At 40.9% G+C, this 25,806-nt stretch overlaps 1 protein-coding gene across 2 annotated transcripts in view; it reads left to right on the top strand.

Moving 5' to 3' along the window:
• LOC139570790 (ubiquitin carboxyl-terminal hydrolase 54-like) overlaps positions 1 to 25,806 on the top strand; it is a 125,231-nt gene that overhangs the window by 21,666 nt on the left and 77,759 nt on the right. Inside the window, exon 1 of one of the 2 annotated variants that reach the window (XM_071392974.1) lies at positions 10,184 to 10,366. The exons of the other annotated variant lie outside the window; for it this stretch is intronic. The gene's annotated coding sequence lies outside the window, so the exon portion shown is untranslated. Of the gene's footprint in view, positions 1 to 10,183; positions 10,367 to 25,806 lie in introns of those variants that run through there. 2 annotated transcript variants of the gene reach the window in all.

The raw sequence follows: 25,806 nt of genomic DNA, 5'->3' as shown, positions 1-25,806 counted from the left end.
ATCTGATTATTTGCATATTAGTAAATGTATGAAAACGTGGAAGCCAAGTAATTTCTTCCCCAATCTCATGTTGAAAACTCTTTGTTGAGAGACGCCTGCTGAGTCTATTGTCCCATTATTGTGATGAATATGGTAATATCCTTTCCTCACATTTACATACAGAGAGGAAACTAGGACACTAGGCAACTTCCCCTTGAAAAAGTGTCTCATGGGAAACCTTGAAAGAGTCTCTAAGTCTGTGTAACTCAAATGACTGAGAAAGTCTGTTATGCAAAACAGTCCGAGGAAAACTCCACTATAATCTTCTGTGTTTGCTCTGAATGATAAGGTACCTGTCAGAAGGGCAAGTGTTTTAGTTAGGCCTAATAGTTAGGCCTTTGGGGCTCCCGAGTGGCGCAGCGGTCTAAGGCACTGCGTCTCAGTGCTATAGGTGTCACTACAGACCCTGGTTCGATTCCAGGCTGTAACCACAACCGGCTGAGATTAGGAGTCCCATAGGGCGGCGTACAATTGGCCCAGCGTCGTCCGGGTTAGGTTTTGGCCGGGGTTAGGCCGTCATTGTAAATAAGAATTTGTTCTTAACTGACTTGCCTAGTTAAATAAAAGTTAAATAAAATAAAAATAATAGGTTTGTTGTCTGTCATTTAGCTTATAATTGTTATGGAGCAGGGTCGTATTGAGTGACTGAGAACAGACCCAGGGTGTGTGTTTAGATACCATCATATGACACTAGGAGTTAACAGTGTTTCAGCCAAGGTGGCTGACTAAGAGCTAGGTCGCATGATGTCATTCAGGAAGTGGAGTCTGTGGACACAGTAAAATAAGGTACTGTACTGTAGGTCTACGGTATCATAGGTCCTGTCACAGAGTCAAATGACACATATCTCTGTTTGCAACGCTTGACAGAAGTTAACCTGCTCATTTATTTTGCAAAAGCAGAACTAGGATGAGTCAGAGACGCCTCTCCTTCCAGTTCTCTGCTGCCAATGACTGGAACGAACTACAAAAATCTCTGAAACTGGAAACACCTATCTCCCTCACTAGCTTTAAGCACCAGCTGTCAGAGCAGCTCATAGATTACTGCACCTGTACATAACCCATCTACAATTTAGCCCAAACAACTACCTCTTTACCTACTGTATTTATTTATTAATTTATTTTGCTCCTTTGCACCCCATTATTTCTGTCTCTACTTTGCACTTTCTTCCACTGCAAACCAACCATTCCATTGTTTTTTTTTTTGTTTTTTTTATTTTTATTTATTTTTTTTTTATTTTTTTTTATTTTTTTTATTTATTTTTTTATTTTTTATTTTTTTATTTTTTTTACTTGCTGTGTTGTACTCACTTCGCCTCCATGGCCTTTTATATTTTTATTTATTTATACATATATTTGTTTGCCTTCACCTCCCTTATCTCACCTCACTTGCTCACATTGTATATAGACTTATTTTTTTTTTTTCACTGTATTATTGACTATATGTTTGTTTTACTCCATGTGTAACTATGTGTTGTTGTATGTGTCGAACTGCTTTGCTTTATCTTGGCCAGGTCGCAATTGTAAATGAGAACGTGTTCTCAATTTGCCTACCTGGTTAAATAAAGGTTAAATAAAAATAAATAAATAAAGAGATGAGTTAGTCTTTTTATGACATTTTACTGTGAAATTACAATCCACTAACTTGCTTATTTTATGTAGTAAAAATCCCCCAATTTTTGTTTCCTCACACTGTTGTTACTATTAATCATTTTGAATGTCCAAGTATTGGATTATTATGACACAAAAGGTTCTGTGTTTCTGTTATTACATAGCGGCATATGGGCATTTCAAGTATGCTTTTCTAAGTTAACTTGAACAAACTTGAACGGCATAAAAACCACCAACATCCATCCTCTCTCCCACACACATACACACGCACACAAACACATATTTGTCCTGAGGGAATTTCCTGAAAGCCGAGTTGAAAAAGCAAAACAAAATCCTTATTAATTGGTCTGGATGTGGACCCCCCTTTGTTAGCGGGCCGAGTGGGGGCCTTTGGAGAAGAGGAAGCCGGTGCATTGTTACGGGGCATAATGCTTTGTTTTCAAATAACAGCTATTGTCTTCTGAATGAATGGCCTGTTGTTGGAAAGTGTTCTAATTCCCAAATCAAAGCTTGCAACTTTCAGTCCCTTTTAATCTTTATTTGAAGTAACCAATGCTTTTCTTGGAATAGGGGACTCTTCTCTGTAATAGTTCTCACAGGACACATAGAAGTGTTCACACGGTACACATTGTTTTCTGGGTTGTGCGTGTGATGTTCTCTGGGCTTCATTTCATAAGTGTGCAGATTAGAGGCCGTGCTGCAGCCTTCAAACGTGTTTATTTGATCCTAGTGATGGATGCAGATTAAGAGTTGGAGCAGGCACCTGTTGCTCTGCAAATGAGCTGGAAAGGGATCAAAAGTCGACCAATCTTCTCAAAGTACAAGCCCCCAACAAAGGATGAAAGCAAAGATTTTTTATAACTTATAACTTAACCAAGATAGACCACAGCCTGTTGTTTCAAACGGGAACAAATGAGTCATAGTGGGAAGAACAAGTAAGGAGGTGGGCAGAGCCAAGCACTAGCTAGCAAGATCCTATTAGTGTGTTTTAGCACAGATTTGCATATTTCCGTTAAGGAACACCTACTCTGTAGAGTGCACATGTTCAATAACTCAATTTGCCTTTGCACTCCTTCTAAACAAGGCAATTTTTTTAAACTTCGCCAAAGGGCTAAGTCTACAAAACTTAGTCCACTCTGTTCGTAACAGATTGTAGTTTTGGGACAGAAAACTATATTGAGATCAAATGTTTCATCGATGAGAAAATGTGCAGAGTGTCGGCCAAAATCCATCTCGTTCCATCTTCTCCCACTTCCATATTTGGTAGTGAGTGTCAACGCCAAGCGGATGCTTCACATTTATACATCTTGTGAAATATCTGTATCATTGTTCTGTCTGTGATGAAAGCTTAGAACAGAGTCGAAAAGGGCTTTTTTTCATGATCACATTGATTCACACAAGTGTGGCTTTTTCAACCATACTATTGTTGTTCTCAGAGAACTATGAAAAATGTTACACACAAAGCCTAATGTGACTTATCATGGATCAGATTATGTTGATGAATAGTGACCATGTTCCTAGTGCGAACACAGACTTCCTAGCATTAACTCCATGTAGTTTCTCAATAGAGTTAGAAATATTTTGGCCTCCTTTTCACACCACATATAACGCTTTCTATACTCTGGTGCTAGGGAATTGTAGCAAGGAGAGTGTAGTATTTGTGATTTAACAAGATTACTGCCTTTAACCAATCAAAATCAAATCAAATTGTGTTTGTCACATGCGCCGAATACAATAGGTGTAGACTTTACAGTGAAATGCTTACTTACAAGCCCTTTCCTAATGATGCAGAGTAAAAAAACAGAAAAACAAATAAATAACACAATAGGAATAAAATACACAAGAAGCTATATACAGGGAGTACCAGTACAGGGGTACGAGGTAATTGAGGTAGATATGTACATCAGTGGAGGCTGGTGGGAGGAGCTATAGGAGGACAGGCTCATTGTAATGGCTTGAATGGAATCAATGGAATGGATTCAAACGTGGTTTATATGTTTGATGTGTTTGATACCGTTCCATTCATTCCATTCCAGCCTTTACAATGAGCCCGTCCTCCCACCAGCCTCCACTGGTGCCAATGTATATTTGTGTTAATTTATATAGGTCACTTAGTCTGCACTTTGTGTGTGTGTGTGTGTGTGTGTGTGTGTGTGTGTGTGTGTGTGTGTGTGTGTGTGTGTGTGTGTGTGTGTGTGTGTGTGTGTGTGTGTGTGTGTGTGTGTGTGTGTGTGTGTGTGTGTGTGCTCAGGCGTGTGTATGGTCTTGGCTTCCAAATCTCACCAGTGGGAGTACACTGCTGTTGTAATCCAATTACGGGAGCATAAGCAATTTGTTAGACAGTTCTCATAATGGAACAGTTTCCCAATCAACGGTGATGTACATACAGTTGAAGTCGGAAGTTTACATACACCTAAGCCATATACATTTAAACTCAGTTTTTCACAATTCCTGACATTTAATCCTAGTAAAAAGTCCCTGTCTTAGGTCAGTTAGGATCACCACTTTATTTTAAGAATGTGAAATGTCAGAATAGTAGTAGATAGAATCATTTATTTCAGCTTGTATTTCTTTCATCACATTCCCAGTGAGTCAGAAGTTTACATACACTCAATTAGTATTTGGTAGCATTGCCTTTAAATTGTTTAACTTGGGTCAAACGTTTTGGGTAGCCTTCCACAAGCTTCCCACAATAAGTTTGGTGAATTTTGGCCCATTCCTCCTGACAGAGCTGGTGTAACTGAGTCAGGTATGTAGGCCTCCTTGCTCGCACATGCTTTTTCAGTTCTTTTCACAAATTGTCTATAGGATTGAGGTCAGGGCTTTGTTATGGCCACTCCAATACCTTGACTTTGTTGTCCTTAAGCCATTTTGCCACAACTTTGGAAGTATGCTTGGGGTCATTTGGAAGACCCATTTGCGACCAAGCTTTAACTTCCGGACTGATGTCTTGAGATATTGCTTCAATATATCCACATAATTTTCCATCCTCATGATGTCATCTATTTTGTGAAGTGCACCAGTCCCTCCTGCAGCAATGCACCCCCACAACATGATGCTGCCACCCCTGTCCTTCACGGTTGGAATGGTGTTCTTCGGCTTGCAAGCCTCCCCCTTTTTCCTCCAAACATAACGATGGTCATTATGACCAAACAGTTCTATTTTTGTTTCAGCAGACCAGATGACATTTCTCCAAAAAGTACGATCTTTGTCCCCATGTGCAGTTGAAAACCGTAGTCTGTCTTTTTTATGGTGGTTTTGGAACAGTGGCTTCTTCCTTGCTGAACGGCCTTTCAGGTTATGTCAATATAGGACTCGTTTTACTGTGAATTTAGATACTTTTGTACCTGTTTTGTCCAGCATCTTCACAAGGTCCTTTGCTGTTGTTCTGGGATTGATTTGCACTTTTCGCACCAAACTACGTTCGTCTCTAGGAGACAGAACGCGTCTCCTCCCTGAGTGGTATGAAGGCTGCGTGGTCCCATGGTGTTTATACTTGCGTACTATTGTTTGTACAGATGAACGCGGTACCTTCAGGCGTTTGGAAATTGCTCCCAAGGATGAACCAGACTTGTGGAGGTCTACAATCTTGGCTGATTTCTTTTGCTTTTCCCATGATATAAAGCAAAGAGGCACTGAGTTTGAAGGTAGGCCTTGAAATACAGTACCTGTGGGTACACTTCCAATTGACTCAAATTATGTCATTTAGCCTATCAGAAGCTTTTTATGCTATAACATAATTTTATGGAATTTTCCAAGCTGTTTAAAGGCACAGTCAACTTAGTGTATGTAAACTTCTGACCCACTGGAATTATGATACAGTAAATTATAAGTAAAATTATCTGTCTGTAAACAATTGTTGGAAAAACTACTTGTGTCATGCACAAAGTAGATGTCCTAAAAGACTTGCCAAAACTATAGTTTTTTAACAAGAAATTTGTGGAGTGGTTGAAAAACGAGTTTTAATGATTCCAACCTAAGTGTATGTAAACTTCTGAGTTCAACTGTATAAAAAACTAATGGTGTGTGTGTGTGTGTCTGTGTGGGTTTGTGTGAGTCAGTGTAGAGTCTTGTGTGCATAGGCAGTACAAAATAAGGTCAAGGACACACAGTCCGATCGTGACGCTGCATGGAGGAACCTATAAGTTGTATATCCATAGCGTCAGTCAGCTAAGTCTCTGTAAGTGTAAAGCATTGAATATTAGAGCTTTTCAAGTCTCTTTGTGAAGTTTTGCAAATGTCCCTTGCGATTTCTGTTTCAATTGCAGTGCAGTGGAACTTTTATCCCTTTATTAAAATGTTTCAAGTAAAGCCTCACACCCTGAGGGTTCCCACAACTATTAATCCGGCAATTTAAAGTTTAATGTTGGCCGGTCTCTCTCCTCCCTTCCTTCCTCTGTGGAATTTACAGAAAATCATCCTCCACCTTTTTAGTCATGCACAGTTTCGTGTGAAAATTGTTTTGTTGTGAATCAACTCACGCTTTCATCACTGACTCCTCTCAAAGGTCAACATCTTGTTATGGTCTCTTTCTCGGTTGGACATTTGCCACCTTTAAAAACAACCACTTTGCGGTCCTTCTTTAACTCCGATTGAGCAATGTGACTGTGTTATCGCATCAGTGACACACAGGCACTGTGATAGCTTTAATCCAGAACAGAGAAACTGCAGTGTTAATTCATTTCTAATGAGCACCACTTCATACTATTTATATCGAGAAAGGTACACGCTCAGAAATAAAGGTTTAGATTTGTTCTTAAAGAGGTACAACCGCTTGTCACTGGGGTGGTATCCAGTAAGGTCATCCTTTATACCTTTCAGTTATAGGTACATAATTGCACCCCAGTTCCTACTTCAGATAGTACCTTTTTTTAAGATAAAAAAGCATGCTTTTAGAAAGGGTACAATTTGTCTTTATAGGGAATCACCACACTGACAAAGCCATATGTTTCTAGTAAGTGACAAAAATGTACTTCTACCATGGCCACATCAATTGGTACAGCACTTCTACTCACGGGTGGCCAAAAATAACGAACTGATAGCCACACCCCCACTAAACCATGCCCCCAATATAATTTCCCAGTGTGCTTTGCCTTTTCGAGTGAATTGTAGTTACCAGCCCTACCGTATTTGTTAGTGACAGACATGGTTGTTGAATTAATCAATCAATCAATCAATGTACATACAGATATTAAAAACAATTCTTAAAACACAACCTCCAGTAGAGAATACTGGGAAATATGATAATGATAATGATTATGGTACATATGTGCCTTTTTAGGGTACCACCCCAGAGACAAAGCCGTTAATTGCTTTAAGGTTGCAAAAAATAAGTTTATACACAGAAAAACAGAAATGTACCTTCACACCGTACCTCTTTTTTTGAGAGTGAGAGTATGATTATTGTACCTTTTTGTATTAAAAATATTTAGATTTTTTTTACAATTATACTCTTTATCTGCACATGTACCCTAAAAGGTACTGAACAACACCATGTGAGATCATTATGTGTACCTCTGAAGGTACATTATGTATATTTTTATATTTTTGTACCCCAGGGAACAATACTGTATCCTAACCTTACCCTTGTTTCTAAGAGTGTAGAGTACTCGTATGGCACAGCCACCTTTTTTTCAGAGTTCCCTGTCTGGCAGCACTCCAGCTTAAGCTGTAACATAGCCCTGTTAATCATCTATGGGTGGAGGAGGGCTATGTGGTGCATAGACGCCTAGGGGGTCATTCCTATTATCCGGTGCCTTTTGGGACCTCGTAACTTTTGGGTGAGTGAGCTAGACTAGCATCATTAAACATGGAAAATAGATGAAACCGAGTGAGATAGACTAGCGTCATTAAACATGGAAAATAGATGAAACCCGAGTGTTTATATTTATTTAGCTTTGCACCATTGTTTCCCCACCCACTTCCTGGATGTCATTGTGGGAAGGGGCTGTTTTCTTAAATTACTACAAACTAAAAGGGTGGAAAGTGATATCAGGGACACACAGAAAATGTTAAATACAATAATAATCTTCAGCCACTCAGCCTTGTTAAAATATTCCAAACCAGAAGGTGGCAGTAGCATTATTTGGCAATGCATGTCTGTGTGTGTTGCTTATGGTCTAAATTCCAAGCTAGCTGGGCTAATGTTGCTATTTTGTAGAAAGCCCTTGTTTTTATTAACCAGATGGCCACAGCTAGATAACTACCTAGCAGGATGACAAAGAAATAATTTAATTTACTCTCCATATTCCCATACTGCCAGTGCCAGCCCATAGCCAAATGTTTAGGTAGCTAACGTTAGCATATTCAGTAGCTAGCACAACATAGCTAGCTAGCTAGCTAAGGACACTGCACTCGAGGTTACATTTAAAAAAAATACTATAGTAAGTGGCTATTAAGTGCCAAATAAAGTAACAGGATTGATCATAACAGGGTTGCTTATTTAATCTTAAATCAGCTATGAATCACATTGTGACAGGGTGTATGGAAGCTTGTTGAGTGCAACAGGGAGTGGCAATTGAATGTAAGCTTCATTTAAAAAAATGTATTGTTAAAACATTTGTAGCCTGTCTATCTATGGATATGCTCGACCTGCTCAGTTTTCTATCACCAAACACCAGAAAATGGCCAAAAAGACTAGAACCAGCTCACCTGCTTTTACACTATGATTTGACTATTAGATGTATTCAATGTTTCATTTACACTCATGGGAATTGGCCTATATGGATTGTTGATGTCGAAATCTGAAAATACATTCAGTAACATGATAAGGCTATTCCTGAAAAATGTGGGGTAGGTGCAACATAAGACCAAATAATTACATGGGTTTGAGTGAGAGGACTAACTGGTGTCTCCAAGTGGCCACACACACCTCTCCAAAGTGTGCACAGTTCCTAAGCTATTTCAATGCACTTTTATGACTCAGCTCTCCTTGCTGTGCTGTTGAGTAGCTAGAGCAAGTACACTTGTAATTGTTTTGTTTGGAACACAACGCTGCGTCCCCACCATCACACAAAAACGGTCCATTATAAATCGCAATCTGGGTCAGGTGGGCATAATTTGAAAGCTTGTTCTATTGCACATAAAAAGGAGTCATGAGTCCATTCAAGTGCGTGTGCCACAGCAAATGTTCTTCACAATAAACAAACCGGCTCATTCTGTTCAAAACAACCCAGGGTATTATACCATTTCATCTTGTAACTGTACATCAAAGATAGTGATCATAAACATTGACACAGTATATTACATTAATTTTATGATTTGGAAATGTGAAGTGCACGTTTGGACTCACGGGTGTTTGGCTTGCTTGTATGATATCAAAGCGGTATTTATTATAATCCTCAACGTCTCATCTTTCAGAATATATTGAGTCATCTTAATCTACAGCATTTCGCTCAGAGGGAGAGATGGGGGCCCCTTGTTGTCGTGCGCAGTGCTCAAGTTCAGAATGGCTGTCAGTCAAAACCCATACAGTGCTGTGAAGCACAGAGACAGAGCTGTGACTACTTACTCTCCAGCAACTACGTTCAAATTTGGGTGCTTATTAGTTCCCAAATCTGCCATTTTCAACGGGCAGACGTAAATGAATCACTAGTCACGTTAAATTAATAATAATTTTCAGAAATGACTTTGTCAAAGCAACAAAATATCTAGGGCTTTACAAGGATTGTGACATTTTGGGATTAAGCGGGTTAACATATTCAAATCAAATTGTATTGGTCACATACACGTGTTTAGCAGATGTTATTGCGGGTGTAGCGAAATGCTTGTAAGCAAAGTTTTCGAAGAGCTAGTCCTAGAAGTCACAGAGGGTGCATAGAGGGACATGTCAAAAATGCTGAATAGCAAGTCATTATTCATATAAAAAAACAGATTTATTGAATTCTCCATACATGTAGTCTATATTGAAGGGCACTTAATTTTAATATAACTGGCTTTTAAAGTTCAGTATTGGTGCACAATTTCTATACTTACAATATCAAAGGGACGCAAAAGGCACTCTTTTCATGGAATGAATCAGGGGCCAGTTGGTTGACATCTATTGATTTGAACATGTGCTGCCTCTAATCATTAAAGAAATCGATAGAGTTCCCTCCATACTCTCCACTGAATACACATTAGGCCTGTGGCTGGTTATTGTCACTATCCAGACAAATTCAGATGGGTATGGTGAAACTCATAGTATTTGAGTGATCAACCACGTTCAAATGTTTTTATTTTAGGTACTCTATTTCAGGTTTACTAATATTCTTTCATGTAAAATTCTTCAATAGTCTATTTCAAGGTCGATGAGGCTACAAACTGTATCGTGACGCCTTCCTCCAACTATCAAAATCGCTTATTCATTATTAGGCTACAAAGTATCAACATATAGCAGAACACTGCTAAACTGAGTAATGTTTGTTCAGTACATATCTTGCACTGCGGTCTGCGAGGTCGAGTGCCATCAAACATGCAAAAACGTGTAGACTCGCCCCCTCCACTGTGATTTTAGGGGGGCTGCCTGTCATTGTTTCAGACTGCAGGTAATGGCGCCATCCTCCCCCCGCACAGCTTCCAACTCAGCAGAGAGTCAGAGCACATTATTAGTTCAATGCCTGCTGAAATTGGTATGCGGAATTTTAGAGGGTTGAAGATCCTGCAGCTGAAGCTAAGGTTAGCATGGGGGTCTAACTTGGGAAATACCGTATCCGGATAAATGTTCCCTTTGAATGAAAAGGTAAATTGTTCGTGCTACTATTTTAGAGGACTGTGTTTGATTTGTTGTTTTCAAAAGGAATTTTAATACATTTGGGCAAGTTGTTATTACACATTACCTTTACTTTCATACAACGTTACAGTCTTTGAAGTTTCTGGGAATAATTATCTCCGGTTTTGTCGGTGGAGCTCCAATGAGAGGCAGCGGAAACACTTAATATAAGTTTTAGCCCTTGCATTGTCTGTGAATAACGGTAGGCTAATAGAGCTTTGGAAGTGAGGCCCGGGATTCTGCATTGCTCGGAGTCTGTTCATTGTTCTCTGAGAGATGAGTTGACAGTCAAGCCGCTTTAAACCACTCGCGAGGAATGTTTCGCAGAACTATTACATGTATCCGTTCATGAATCCATCCATGTGCACATCGCGAAATGTTTCAATATGTCGGGGCGATTCACAACAAGATAACGTTGAAGTAAGTTATTCGCTCTGAATGAGTGGAGACTTCTGGTAGGCTACACTTGATTTGCCTATTACACAGTTATTATACTGGTAATGTAAATGTTTACCTTCGAAATAACAGAATAGCAGACGTGACTGAATTGAGTTCGTCATCCTCTCATGTTTTCATGCACCTGCTCTTTACGTCAATTATATTTAGTGATCGAAATGAGGACAACATTTATTTACATTCCTTTTATTTGATATTATACCGACTCCACTGGATGCTGCATTGTACCGTGTACTCACGTAACATTTGACAGAAATGTTTGTGAAGTTAATTCAAAATAGTGTGATAATAATGCGAGTATTAGGATCTTGTAGATATCAGTGTGATCGTGAATCATGGTTCTTATTTTATTAGGCTATTGCTATACATGTTGACCAGTCATCTTTTTACAAATACTGTTCATAGATACAGATTGAAGGTCACTATCAGTGGGTGAGATGTTCTAAAAGATGTCACCTCAACATCAGTTACATGAACTGATTTCACCATCACACGATCGTTCTTCATCACGCCAGACCTAAATGTGTGGATTAACAGGTTTTGGTGCCCATGACAGGACTCGCTGCACTCTGGCCCACCCCTCCGTTGTAGTGGGGTGATGGTCTGTGTGTCAGAGTAGAATAGTGATGTAATTACATAGTCATGGTGTGTACAGTGTTCCCTTTGATGAACTCTAGTCTGACTTTTTCCCCCCATAAGCTTTCATAAACTTTAAACCCGTTCAACTCAACTTCAATCAACTTTATAATCTGTCAGTGCAACTGTTTCGTCAAGTGTCTGGATTATTGTCTCAGGATGATAGAAGGTATTTGGTTGACCCATATGATGACATCACCGGGTCGTCTGAAAGGCTGGGTGGAATTTCTGCTATATTGCTCAAGAATTAAGAATTTGTCCCTGAGGCAAGACGTGTCTGTGGGTTTTGGCCTTTTCATGGCCAAAGCAGTTAGAGTTCAGGGTGCCAACATCACGGCATCTCTCCATCTCAACTATACTACTCCTCACCCAGTTTTCACCCTCATTTTATATAATGCTGATCATTTGAAGGACATAATATAGGCCTACCATTTTATGACTGACATGGTTCATATGGGATTTCCCAAGGATTAGTGTTATTGGTGGTTTATTGGAACCTTTTATTGCACTGTGCAGGCTAATAGCCATCCTATTGGTCACAGCGGGAAGATTACTTCGACACAAAGTATTTGTTGCTTATTATGATGCAAGCAATGACAATTTTTTTGGTATTTCTCATGTTGTGATTGTTAATCCAGGCGAAAAAGCAGGGGCTAGCTTTTTCGAAGAGGCCAATTTTCAACTTAATGTATGTTATCCTCCACTGCATTTAAATGCCCTATGCGGTTTCAGAAATGGTTTAGTGTAGCAAAGCAAAGGTAAAAGAATTACAACTGTGAATCCATCACTTAGGCCTATATACAAATAAAAAGGTATTAAAGAAACTACAAAAACAATGTATTTACACATTCATCATAAGCTCATTTTGAAGTGTGGCTCCCAATGGAAAAAGTGCTGTAGGGCTGCCTTGGAAGTGTGTGTTAGCCCCTGTGTTTGGGCTGTTGTGTTTCTGTTGACCATACCACTCTTGTTTTATTGAGTTGATCCAATGTTGTGTTGTCCCATCAATCCATCCAACCCCCTGCTGTGCTGAGAGTTTAGTTCACATGGCTGCTTGGCCCGGGTTCAGGTGACCCTTTATCATATGGTAAGATGAATAAGCAGGCCTGGGAGCCAGGACAAAGTGACGCTGAGTGCTGGATGCCTGCTGGAGAGAGTGAGTGAGAGGCAGAACCTCTCTCTCTGGTTGCAGCCCAACTCGTCTCTACTGATCTGGCCAGAGGGATTGCTGCCATGCCCTCTGCTCATCCCTGTCATCACTGCCCTGCTTTCTCTCTCTCTCTCATTCTTATATCTTGTATCTCATCTCTTCTTGCTACATAGCTAGGCCTATGTCACCTACCTCTCTCTTACTGTCACTTGAAACTATTGAGTGCTCTCTCACTGTTTCCCACTGCTCCTCTCGCACATTTATTTTCTTGGAAATATTGATAAAGAGGTAGACAGAGGCTGGAAGGGACAGAGGGAAAGGGATGTTGGTACCGAGTACTGACCAATGTGTCCCCATGGCATGTGTCATCATGTCTTGTGTGTTTGACCATCCGCCCCACATATCCTCTCCCTCATCACAAAAAATAACTCCGCCTGTTTCCATGGCAACGGACTACATCTTTATCTGTTTTCTTGGGGAGCAGAAATGTACTGAATCACCCCTTTTCCTACGTTCGCAGGCTACCCCTACCCCCTGATGTCTGCCAGAGCTCTGCTAGTGTGCAGAAAGGCAGCCAGGATTGGGTGTGTGTTTCGATGTGCACACTGCACACTTGTGTTGTGTGTCCTCACATCACCCCACAGCATGCTTCTAATTTCTCCAGCGTCTCCCCACCTGACTCATCTAGCAAGTCATCTCAATCCTAAATCACAAGTGTGTGCGAATGACTGAGAGAATCAGGAGTCAGCCATAAAAGGGGGAATTTCCCTCTGGGGGAATCTGGGCTTGTTTTCATAGTCTGAGGCATTTCTAGGACAGTGAAATGTGTTTCACACATAATTGCCCAGGAGGAAGGCAGGTCAGGGCTTTGCGCACTGAATGATACACTCTATGATGGCTTCCGGTGTATTGATGGGGGGGGGTGAGATCTAAAAATGTATGTAGTCCTGCTTCGTTGCATTTTGCAAAGGCTCTAAGTTATACTGATCGCACTATACGTTTTTGGGGCGTAGATATGGTTGTCCTTCTTCGATAGAGACATTGGACGTCTTTTTTTTGTATGTTACGTTTACAGTTATAACATTCTTGTTGTAATACCTAGTTTTCTTGAGTTAGCATAACGAGTGAATACTCCCCTGTATTTTAGAATTTGACAAATAAACAAACATTCTTTGGATATCTGAATGTCTAGCATCTGTTTGATGCTACAGAGCCCTATACAGCTTATATAAATATCTTCTGTAAATCCATCAGGGCAGACAAATTTCAAAGATTGATAGAAAATACCCATATTTATTTTATGGTGGTTTAAAATCTGGACTCTCCAACCCTGTTCATGCAGAGCTACCGTTCTGTAGGTCTTCACTCCAACCTAAATCTAGCACACCTGATTCTAATAATTAGCTGGTTGATCAGCTGAACCAAGTTAGTTACAACTGAGGTTGAAGCGAAAAACCTACAGGAGAGTAGTTCTCCAGGAACAGGGTTGGAGACCACTGTGTGTTCGACATTGTCTTATGCTGAGCCACACTGGCTGCGTTTACACAGGCAGCCCAATTCTGATATTTTTTCTAGTAATTGATCTTAATCACATCAGATCTTTTTCAGAACTGGTCAGAATTGGGCTGCCTGTGTAAATGCAGCCATAGTCCATTATCCAACTTCGGTACACTAGCAGTTATGTTCGGCATGGTGGGCTGGGGAAGCTGAGACTGTTTGTGCTTATGTCGATGGGCTTGTCCTGTCTGCGGTGTACGGCCAACTGGATAAGACTGCTGAAAATAGTTTAGGGCTTCTTAACCACCAACTGTTTGGTCCTCTTGCAGAAGATTTTGGAGCAACGTAGGGCAAAACGCTGGTAAGGGTAACACATTGGTAAAGGTACTGTATCAACCTGGCTAGTGTATTGTTTAGGGACAATAAGGGGACATTGGGAGTTGCTTTTGAGAGGAAAATTCAGCCAACAAAGTGAATGGGCTGGGGGGCTAAAGAAGGTGTGAAAAGTAGGAAGGCAGTTCTTACACAGTATGAAGTGTTGTGTATGGGAGATTGAGGAGAAATGGCACCTCAATCGCTCTCATACACAACAATACATTTTCTGTCTAAGCAGTACCCTGCACAACCAAAACCCCCTTCCTCATCTCAAAGTACTGTCTGTAAATCTCCCCCAGCTGATTGACTTTAACAAATCGTTCTTGTCAATAGTAGCCCTTTGCAGGGGAATTTTGTAGGCATGTCTTCAAAATCAAATACAATTTGATTGGTTACATACACATGGTTAGCAGATGGTAATGCGAGTGTACTAATGCTTGTGCTTCTAGTTCCGACAGTGCAGTAATATCTAACAAGTAATCTAACAATTCCCCAACAACTACCTAATACACACACATCTAAACAGGTGCATGAGAATATGTACATATAAGTATATGGATGAGCGATGGCCGAGCGGCATAGGCAAGGTACACTAGATGGTATAAAATACAGTGTATACATGTGATATGAGTAATGTAAGATATGTAAACATTATTAAAGTGGCATTATTTAAAGTGGCATTGTTTTAAGTGACTAGTGATCCGTTTATTAAAGTGGCCAGCGATTGGGTCTCAATGTAGGCAGCGGCCTCTTGGAGTTAGTGATTGCTATATAACAGTCTGATGGCCTTGAGATAGCTGTTTTTCAATCTCTCGGTCTCAGCTTTGATGCACCTGTACTGACCTCGCCTTCTGGATGATAGGCAGGAAGTGTGAACAGGCAGTGGCTCAGGTAGTTGTTGTCCTTGATGATCTTTTTGACCTTCCTGTGACATCGGGTGCTGTAGGTGTCATGATGCGTTGTGCAGACCGCACCACCCTCTGGAGAGCCTTGCGGTTGAGGGCGGTGCAGTTGCCGTACCAGGCTGTGATACAGCCCGAAAGGATGCTCTCGATTGTGCATCTGTAAAAGTTTGTCAGGGTTTTGGGTGAAAAGTCAAATTTCTTCAGCCTCCTGAGGTTGAAGAGGTGCTGTTGCGCCTTCTTCACCACACTGTCTGTGTGGGTGGACCATTTCAGTTTGTCTGTAATGTGTACGTCCAGGAATTTAAAACTTTCCACCTTCTCCACTGCTGGCCCTTCGATGTGGATAGGGGGGTGCTCCCTCTGATGTTTCCTGAAGTCCACGATCATCCCTTTTGTTTTGTTGACGTTGAGTGAGAGGTTGTTTTCCTGACACCACACTCCGAGTGCCCTCACCTGTAGGCCATCTCGTCGTTGTTGGTGATCAAGCCCACTACTGTTGTGTCGTCTGCAAACTTGATGATTGAGTTGTTGGCAGGCATGGCCATGCAGTCGTGGGTGAACAGGGAGTACAGGAGAGGGCTGAGCACGTACCCTTGTGGGGCCCCAGTGTTGAGGGTCAGCGAAGTGGAGATGTTATTTCCTACCTTCACCACCTGGGGGTGGCACGTAAGAAGGTCCAGGACCCAGTTGCACAGGGCGGGGTTGAGACCCAGGGCCTTCAGCTTGACAAGTTTACTCTGCTGAAGGTAGCTACCACTTCTCAGCTGTTGTAAAATGGATTCCCCATCAATTCAGCCTGAAAATCCCTCTGATAATCTTTGGTCACCGCATCATTCTTGATAGCTGCAAGCCACAAGCAGAATCGGGGGGAATCTCTGGTAGGTAGAACGGTGAAAGGTAACACATTTTTGCTCTTGTTTGTAATTAGCACAGCCAGGCACAGAACACCACACAGGCATAATGAAAAACAAACGTTCAAAGAAATAACTTGCATAGAGAAGTTCTTAGAATACCTTGTTGGTCGTTCGAAAGTAAACAACGATATTATTCACATTTGTGGGCACGCCCCTTTTGCCTAGTGGGCGGTATCAGCTTCCGCTATGAATGCCGGACTTTGTGGTTCACTATGAGCACACGAATACACCAGTAGTCGAAACTTTACGACTCTACCAGTGGAACTAAAATGTGCGAGTTGTAGCTTGTGGTTTGGACAATTGTGATGTTTATGATAAAAACTCAATGTAGTTAATATAGTAATGACTATATGCCGTGGCAGAGCCAGGGTGAAATTCCCCTTTAAGATTTTAGAGTCGTTAATGGTCCTTGTGTAATACGCATTAAGACCCAAGCACTCTCTCTCTCATTGAGGTAGAGGATTTTTGGCCAAATTTAGTTGATTTACTTGCGCTAAATTCACAGTAACAATAAACTAGACCCATTAATTATGAAAGGTTATTTCAAGATACATTTTGCATGTCTCTTTCTCCATCTCTCCTCCCATGTTAGAACTATCTTCCAGGCCAGGTAATTTGAAATGGGTCTGTGGCCAATGCTTAATTTGAGACGGATCCTGCACCTCTCCGTTTTGGACTGTTTTGTTCCGTAACCTATTTGGCCGGATCAGGTACCTCTCATGGCATGAAAATAATTGTCACTTTTTGCAATGTAAAAATTCCAATAAAAGCAATCAACGTTCATTCGAGTTGCCTCTTAGGTAAATATCCTGCCCGGGCCCAATATTCTAAGAGTTGATTTGGGTTGGGCCGGCCGAGTTTATGGTTTGCGCAACATTTTAACCAATGTTTGAGACCAACGGGTGGCGGTGGCTGTGTGAGAAGCATGACAGCATCTCTTACATAATTAGAATGAGATTCACTTTCTATGATCTCTCTACTCTGATAGACATGAGCCTGCAACTCTCATCTCTCCAGCGTTGCACTTCATCATTTATTTCTTTATAGAATCATAGCCACACGAAGGGTGATTAATTGAAATGCATTAGCCAAAGTTATAGAATTACTGCTGTCTGTTCAGAAAATAAATTAAATAATTCTGAATAGCCTACTACACCATGAGAATGCCTATAATTTAGCGACAGAGGCCCAATAGCTGTGGATTGAAGCCTAATAACAAGGAATAACCTACAGTCGGGAACGTGCGGCAAATATGTCAGTGAAAAAACAGCACAGAGAAAACAGGCTTTTCGCAATATTTCAAATACAATCGAGGGAAAACGCAGGTTGGAAAGCAAATGGCTCATGGTGAAAAGAGAAGACTCTATGCTGTAGACTACCAAAATATTTGATCAACTTCCTTATATTGTTTTACAAAAGAGAGAGAGGCTTTTGGTACGTGCGCCTCGGCCATCACCAGCGAGTGATTGGGTGAGTCAGTGACACTGGAAAACATTTTTAGGACTATAATTTCCTCCTCATATTGTAGCCTACAATATGTCTCCACACACTTAGGCCTAGGCTATCGATAGATTCAAGACAAGTTTTTATTGATCTCAGATTCTCAGTTTGTCAGTGTCAAAGACGCCTGCCATTTCCATCATTTGTGCGGTATTGATAAAGGTTCTGCCAAAGTCTCCAGTCATTTCAAATGACGTTAGAATTGCATGACATGCGTTTATAAAAGGCCAACATTTTCCCTGACCTTAGGCTACACATTTTTCCCCCATGTGTGCAACCTCTATAAGTGCCTCTACATACTGCTCTATGCCACTACGCAAATGTGATATGTTTTATTAGAAAGCTTTTTATTATTCATGCGTTACAATACCTCAGAACTCCCCAGGTCACCCCATTCTCGCCCTCACTTTTTGTTCCGGCACAAATTAAGCACTGACTGTGGCTGATTACATAAATACAGTAATTCCACATTAAAACATTTATGAGGGCAGATTAAATGACCAAACAGCCCAGATTTACCGGCAATGTGAGCCGGGGACAGATGTTTTATCATTTGGCAGGTCAGAGGCCAGTTATTCAGGTTAGGCTGCTGGAATAGCTTTTCTCTACTTCTAGTGACCCTTTTCTTCATTGTGCAACCAACGTTTCATTGGCATACTATCCCACATTGAGTCCCCTCGAACTGTTCATTCATGTCCTTTTGACTGATTCTCAGTAGTCAAAGTCAGAATCTTCCAGAGCCTTGGCTCTTGGTTTAATGGTAGTTTGATTCTCACCAGCAGGGCTCTTGTTTTCACGTGTCACTGTTCGTTCCTAAAGAGGACTGCTTGGCAGTAGTAGGCTGTGATCAAATCACCAGTAGCTGATGACGTTACTGTCAGACTAGGGTGTGAGTTTGCTCGACGGTGAGACTGCTTACGGTCTTCATTAAGGATAGAATGTCGACGCCAGCATGGCCAAACTGTCCTCCTCACTTGTCTCTAATGAAAGTGAAACAACATCATGGCATGCCAATAGCAATTTCACATTGGAAGAGTTTCCTAAGGCATGAACCCGTTTCTGGTGTTCAGACTAGGGCTGTGGCGGTCACGGAATTTTGTCAGCCAGTGATTGTCAAGCAAATAGCTGTCAGTCTCATGGTAATTGACCGTTAATTAACATAAACACATTTAGCATCTCCTGGCTTCCACACATGATGCAGGCCTTTGGAACATATACGTTTTTAAAAAGTCTAATAAATCCATGTAATATAGCTTACACCTTCACAATAAATCCATGATTTATTTTAGACAGGTCTAAAGAAGCCCAATATGAAGAAAATGTAGTCTGTTTCAGAAGAACAGAATAGCATATATGAGTTGTCCTTATGTTAGGTCCTGATCTGGCTATGCCATATGGCTGTGGGCTACACTAGTTCATTTAGCAGACAAGATTTGCTTAGAATTTCGTGGCATTATTTTATAATATAAAGAATACAATTGAACAAAGCTGAATAAAATAGAAAGGATATTTTCTCCAAATTTTTTAAGGGAGTTCGCACATGTGTCTATTCTGTGTTGAGCGGTTAACAAAGAAATATGTATTCCAATATGCTTAATTTAGAGTTATTAATCTAACTTTAGTTGTTCTACTAACGTTGGGCTATATGTTTGGATTTTTAATACATTGTAAGGCTGCATTTCATACTCTTCGTGGTGATGTATCCTGTATAGGTACACGAAGGTAGTAATATGCAATATCCTTCTTTCACATATTTGGGTATTATTCTACACACTGGCTATTATTTGAATGCGCTCCGCCCCGTAACAAGACCACATTTGGTTGTTCCGGCCAGACCAATTCTGAACCAATCATAGACGTCAATGTTTCACAAGTTTGTGCATCAATGACGGCCTAGGAACAGTGGCCTGTTCAGGGGCAGAACGACAGATTTGTACCTTGTCAGCTCGGGGATTTGAATTTGCAACCTTTTGGTTACTAGTCCAACACTCTAACCACTAGGCTGGATGGTTAGATAAGGTTAGATAAGTGGTTACAATAAGAAATATATATACAGTACCATTCAAAAGTTTGGACACACCTACTTATTCCAGGGTTTTTCTTTATTTTTACTATTTCATACATTATTGAATAATAGTGAAGACATCAAAACCATGAAATAACACATATGGAATCATGTAGTAACCAAAAATGTGTTAAACAAATCAAAATATATTTATATTTTATATTCTTCAAAGTAGCCACCTATTTACCTTGATGACAGATTTGCACACTCCTGGCATTCATTCAACCAGCTTCACGAGGTACCACCTGGAATGTATTTTAATTAACAGGTGTACCTTGTTAAAAGTTAATTTGTGGAATTTGAGCCAATCAGTTGTGTTGTGACAAGGTAGGGGTGGTATACAGAATATAGCCCTATTTGGTAAAAGACCAAGTCCATATTATGGCAAGAACAGCTCAAATAAGCAAAGAGAAATGACAGTCCATCATTACTTTAAGACATGAAGGTCAGCCAATCCAGAACATTTCAGGAACTTTTAAAGTTTCTTCAAGTGCAGTCGCAAAAGCCATCAAGTGCTATGATGAAACTGGCTCTCATGAGGAGCGCCACAAGAAAAGACCCAGAGTTACCTCTGCTGCAGAGGATAAGTTCATTAGAGTTAACTGCACCTCAAGTTGCAGCCAAAATAAATGCTTCACAGTAACAGATACCTCTCAACATCAACTGTTCAGAGGGGACTGCGTGAATCAGGCCTTCGTGGTCGATTTGCTGCAAAGAAACCACTACTAAAGCACATCAATAATAAGAAGAGACTTGATTGGGCCAAGAAACATGAGCAGTGGACATTAGACTGGTGGAAATCTGTCCTTTGGTCTGATGAGTCCAAATTTGCGATTTTTGGATCCAACTGCCATGTCTTTGTGAGAAGCAGAGTAGGTAAACGGATGATCTCCGCATGTGTGGTTCCCACCATGAAGCTTGGAGGAGGAGGTGTGATGGTGTGGGGGTGCTTTGCTGGTGACACTGCCAGTGATTTATTTAGAATTCAAGGCACACTTAACCAGCATGGCTACCACAGCATTCTGCAGCGGTACGCAATCCCATCTGGTTTGCACTTAGTCCCACTATCATTTGTTTTTCAACAGGACAATGACCCAAAACACACCTCCAGGCTGTGTAAGGGCTATTTGACCAATGAGAGTGATGGAGTGCTGCATCAGATGACCTGGCCTCCACAGTCACTCGACCTCAACCCAATTGAGATGGTTAGGGATGAGTTGAACCGCAGAGTGAAGGAAAAGCAGCCAACAAGTGCTCAGCATATGTGGGAACTCCTTCAAGACTGTTGGAAAAGCATTCCAGGTGACTACCTCATGAAGGTGGTTGAGAGAATGTCAAGAGTGTGCAAAGCTGTCATAAAGGCAAAAGGTGTTATGGTTACTACTAGAGGTCGACCGATTATGATTTTTCAACGCCGATACCAATACCGAGGACCAAAAAAAGCCGATACCGATTAATCGGACGATTTTTAAAAATGTATTTGTAATAATGACAATTACAACAATACTGAATGAACACTTATTTTAACTTAATATAATACATCAATAAAATCAATTTAGCCTCAAATAAATAATGAAACATGTTCAATTTGGTTTAAATAATGCAAAAACTAAGTGTGGGAGAAGAAAGTAAAAGTGCAATATGTGCCATGTAAGAAAGCTAACGTTTAAGTTCCTTGCTCAGAACATCAGAACATATGAAAGCTGGTGGTTCCTTTTAACATGAGTCTTCAATATTCCAAGGTAAGAAGTTTTAGGTTGTAGTTATTATAGGAATTATAGAACTATTTCTCTATACGATTTGTATTTCATATACCTTTGACTATTGGATGTTCTTATAGGCACTTTAGTATTGCCAGTGTAACAGTATAGCTTCCATCCCTCTCCTCGCCGCTAACTGGGCTCGAACCAGGAACACATCGACAACAGCCACCCTCGAAGCAGCGTTACCCATGCAGAGCAAGGGGAACAACTACTCCAAGTCTCAGAGCGAGTGACGTTTGAAACGCTATTAGTGCGCACCCCGCTAACTAGCCAGCCATTTCACATCGGTTACACCAGCCTAATCTCGGGAGTTGATAGGCTTGAAGTCATAAACAGCGCAATGCTTGAAGCATTGTGAAGAGCTGCTGGCAAAACGCACGAAAGTGCTGTTTGAATGAATGCTTACGAGCCTGCTGGTGCCTACCACCACTCAGTCAGACTGCTTTATCATACGGTTCCGTATTTTATCTAACGGGTGGCGTCCATAAGTGTAAATATTCCTGTTACATTGCACAACCTTCAATGTTATGTCATAATTACGTAAAATTCTGGCAAATTAGTTCGCAATGAGCCAGGCGGCCCAAACTGTTGCATATATCCTGACTCTGCGTGCAATGAACGCAGGAGAAGTGACACAATTTCACCTGGTTAATATTGCCTGCTAACCTGGATTTCATTCAGCTAAATATGCAGGTTTAAAAAAATATGTACTTCTGTGTATTGATTTTAAGAAAGGCATTGATGTTTATGGTTAGGTACACGTTGGAGCAACGACAGTCCTTTTTCGCGAATGCTCACTGCATCGATTATATGCAACGCAGGACATGCTAGATAAACTAGTAATATCATCAACCATGTGTAGTTATAACTAGTGATTATGATTGATTGATTGATTGTTTTTAATAAGATAAGTTTAATGCTAGCTAGCAACTTACCTTGGCTTCTTACTGCATTCGCAACATTCGTAACAGGCAGGCTCCTCGTGAGGCAGGTGGTTAGAGCGTTGGACTAGTTAATCGTAAGGTTGCAAGATTGAATCCCTGAGCTGACAAGGTAAAAATCTGTCGTTCTGCCCCTGAACAAGGCAGTTAACCCACCGTTCCTAGGCCGTCATTGAAAATAAGAATGTGTTCTTAACTGACTTGCCTAGTTAAATAAAGGTGTAAAGAAAAAAAAAATGGGTAAAATTGGCGTCCAAAATTACCGATTTCCAATTGTTATGAAAACTTGAAATCGGCCTTAATTAATCGGCCATTCCGATTAATCGGTCGATCTCTAGTTACTACATGATTCCATGTGTTATTTTATAGTTTTGATGTATTCATTATTATTCTACAATGTAGATCATAGTAAAAATAGAGAAAAACCCTTGAATGAGTAGGTGTGTCCAAACCTTTGACTGGTGCTGTATATATATTTACTGAACATCAATATAAACGCAACAATTTCATTGATTTTACTGAGTTATTAGGCTTTTTGTAAGTACCGCCAAATTCTCTAAAACGACATTGGCTTATGGTAGAGAAATTAACATAAAATTATCTGGCAACAGTTCTAGTGGACATTCCTGCAGTCAGCATACCAATTGCACGCTCCCTCAAAACTTGAGACATCTGTGGCATTGTGTTGTGTGACAAAACTGCACATTTTAGAGTGGCGCACCTGTGTAATGATCATGCTGTTGAATTAGTTTCTTGATATGCCACACCTGTCAGTTAGGTGGATGGATTATCTTGGGAAAGGATTTGAGAGAAATAAGATTTTTGTGTGTAAGGAACATTTCTGGGATCTTTTATTTCAGCTCATGAAACATGGGGCCAACACTTTACATGTTGCGCTTATATTTTTGTTCAGTGTATATACAGTGGGGAGAACAAGTATTTGATACACTGCCGATTATGCAGGTTTTCCTACTTACAAAGCATGTAGAGGTTTGTAATTTTTATCATAGGTACACTTCAACTGTGAGAGACGGAATCTAAAACAAAAATCCAGAAAATCACATTGTATGATTTTTAAGTAATTAATTTGCATTTTATTGCATGACATAAGTATTTGATACATCAGAAAAGCAGAACTTAATATTTGGTACAGAAACCTTTGTTTGCAATTACAGAGATCATACGTTTCCTGTAGTTCTTGACCAGGTTTGCACACACTGCAGCAGGGATTTTGGCCCACTCCTCCATACAGAACTTCTCCAGATCCTTCAGGTTTCGGGGCTGTCGCTGGGCAATACGGACTTTCAGCTCCCTCCAAAGATTTTCTATTGGGTTCAGGTCTGGAGACTGGCTAGGCCACTCCAGGACCTTGAGATGCTTCTTACGGAGCCACTACTTAGTTGCCCTGGCTGTGTGTTTTGGGTCGTTGTCATGCTGGAAGACCCAGCCACGACCCATCTTCAATGCTCTTACTGAGGGAAGGAGGTTGTTGGCCAAGATCTCGCAATACATGGCCCCATCCATCCTCCCCTCAATACGGTGCAGTCGTCCTGTCCCCATTGCAGAAAGGCATCCCCAAAGAATGATGTTTCCACCTCCATGCTTCACGGTTGGGATGGTGTTCTTGGGGTTGTACTCATCCTTCTTCTTCCTCCAAACACGGCGAGTGGAGTTTAGACCAAAAAGCTCTATTTTTGTCTCATCAGACCACATGACCTTCTCCCATTCCTCCTCTGGATCATCCAGATGGTCATTGGCAAACTTCAGACGGGCCTGGACATGCGCTGGCTTGAGCAGGGGGACCTTGCGTGCGCTGCAGGATTTTAATCCATGACGGCGTAGTGTGTTACTAATGGTTTTCTTTGAGACTGTGGTCCCAGCTCTCTTCAGGTCATTGACCAGGTCCTGCCGTGTAGTTCTGGGCTGATCCCTCACATTCCTCATGATCATTGATGCCCCACGAGGTGAGATCTTGCATGGAGCCCCAGACCGAGGGTGATTGACCGTCATCTTGAACTTCTTCCATTTTCTAATAATTGCGCCAACAGTTGTTGCCTTCTTACCAAGCTGCTTGCCTATTGTCCTGTAGCCCATCCCAGCCTTGTGCAGGTCTACAATTTTATCCCTGATGTCCTTACACAGCTCTCTGGTCTTGGCCATGGAGAGGTTGGAGTATGTTTGATTGAGTGTGTGGACAGGTGTCTTTTATACAGGTAACGAGTTCAAACAGGTGCAGTTAATACAGGTAATGAGTGGAGAGCAGGAGGGCTTCTTAAAGAAAAACTAACAGGTCTGTGAGAGCCGGAATTCTTACTGGTTGGTAGGTGATCAAATACTTATGTCATGCAATAAAATGCTAATTAATTACTTAAAAATCATACAATGTGATTTTCTGGATTTTTGTTTTAGATTCCGTCTCTCACAGTTGAAGTGTACCTATGATAAAAATTACAGACCTCTACATGCTTTGTAAGTAGGAAAACCTGCAAAATCGGCAGTGTATCAAATACTTGTTCTCCCCACTGTATATGTGTGTATGTATATGTATATATTTTGTTTAGAAAACTTGGACAAATAATATCACCCGCAGGCCAAATTCGGTCCGCGGGCCGCCAGTTGGGGAACTATGGTCTGGACTCTAGAGCCTTACCCCATCGAAGTAAGAGGATACATATACAAATAAAACATGACTGGTCATTGGTCAGAATAATCAGATAAAATTGTGATGTCATGCTGTGGGCCAAAAACTCCATCCCACATTAACAGGCTGAAATTCCAGGTGTTTTGTATATAAACTCAGCAAAAAAAGAAACATCCCTTTTTCAGGACCCTGTCTTTCAAAGATAATTCGTAAAAATCCAAATAACTTCACAGATCTTCGTTGTAAAGGGTTAAACACTGTTTCCCATGCTTGTTCAATGAACCATAAACAATTAATGAACATGTACCTATGGAATGGTCGTTGAGACCCTAACAGCTTACAGACAGTAGGCAATTAAGGTTACAGTTATGGAAACTTAGGACACTAAAGAGGCCTTTCTACTGACTCCGAAAAGCACCAAAAGAAAGATGCCCAGGGTCCCTGTGTCACACAGCCAGGAGTGGTGGGTGCGGAGTCAAGCGCAGAGAGCAGAGGATAATGGGGAAAACCAAACTTTATTACGGCATCCAAAAGTAACGCCAAAAACGACAGGCGAAAATAAATATG

This window comes from Salvelinus alpinus, chromosome 3, assembly GCF_045679555.1.
Source record: "Salvelinus alpinus chromosome 3, SLU_Salpinus.1, whole genome shotgun sequence".
NCBI classification, from domain to species: domain Eukaryota; kingdom Metazoa; phylum Chordata; class Actinopteri; order Salmoniformes; family Salmonidae; genus Salvelinus; species Salvelinus alpinus.
This window is presented reverse-complemented; position numbering and strand designations above follow the sequence as displayed.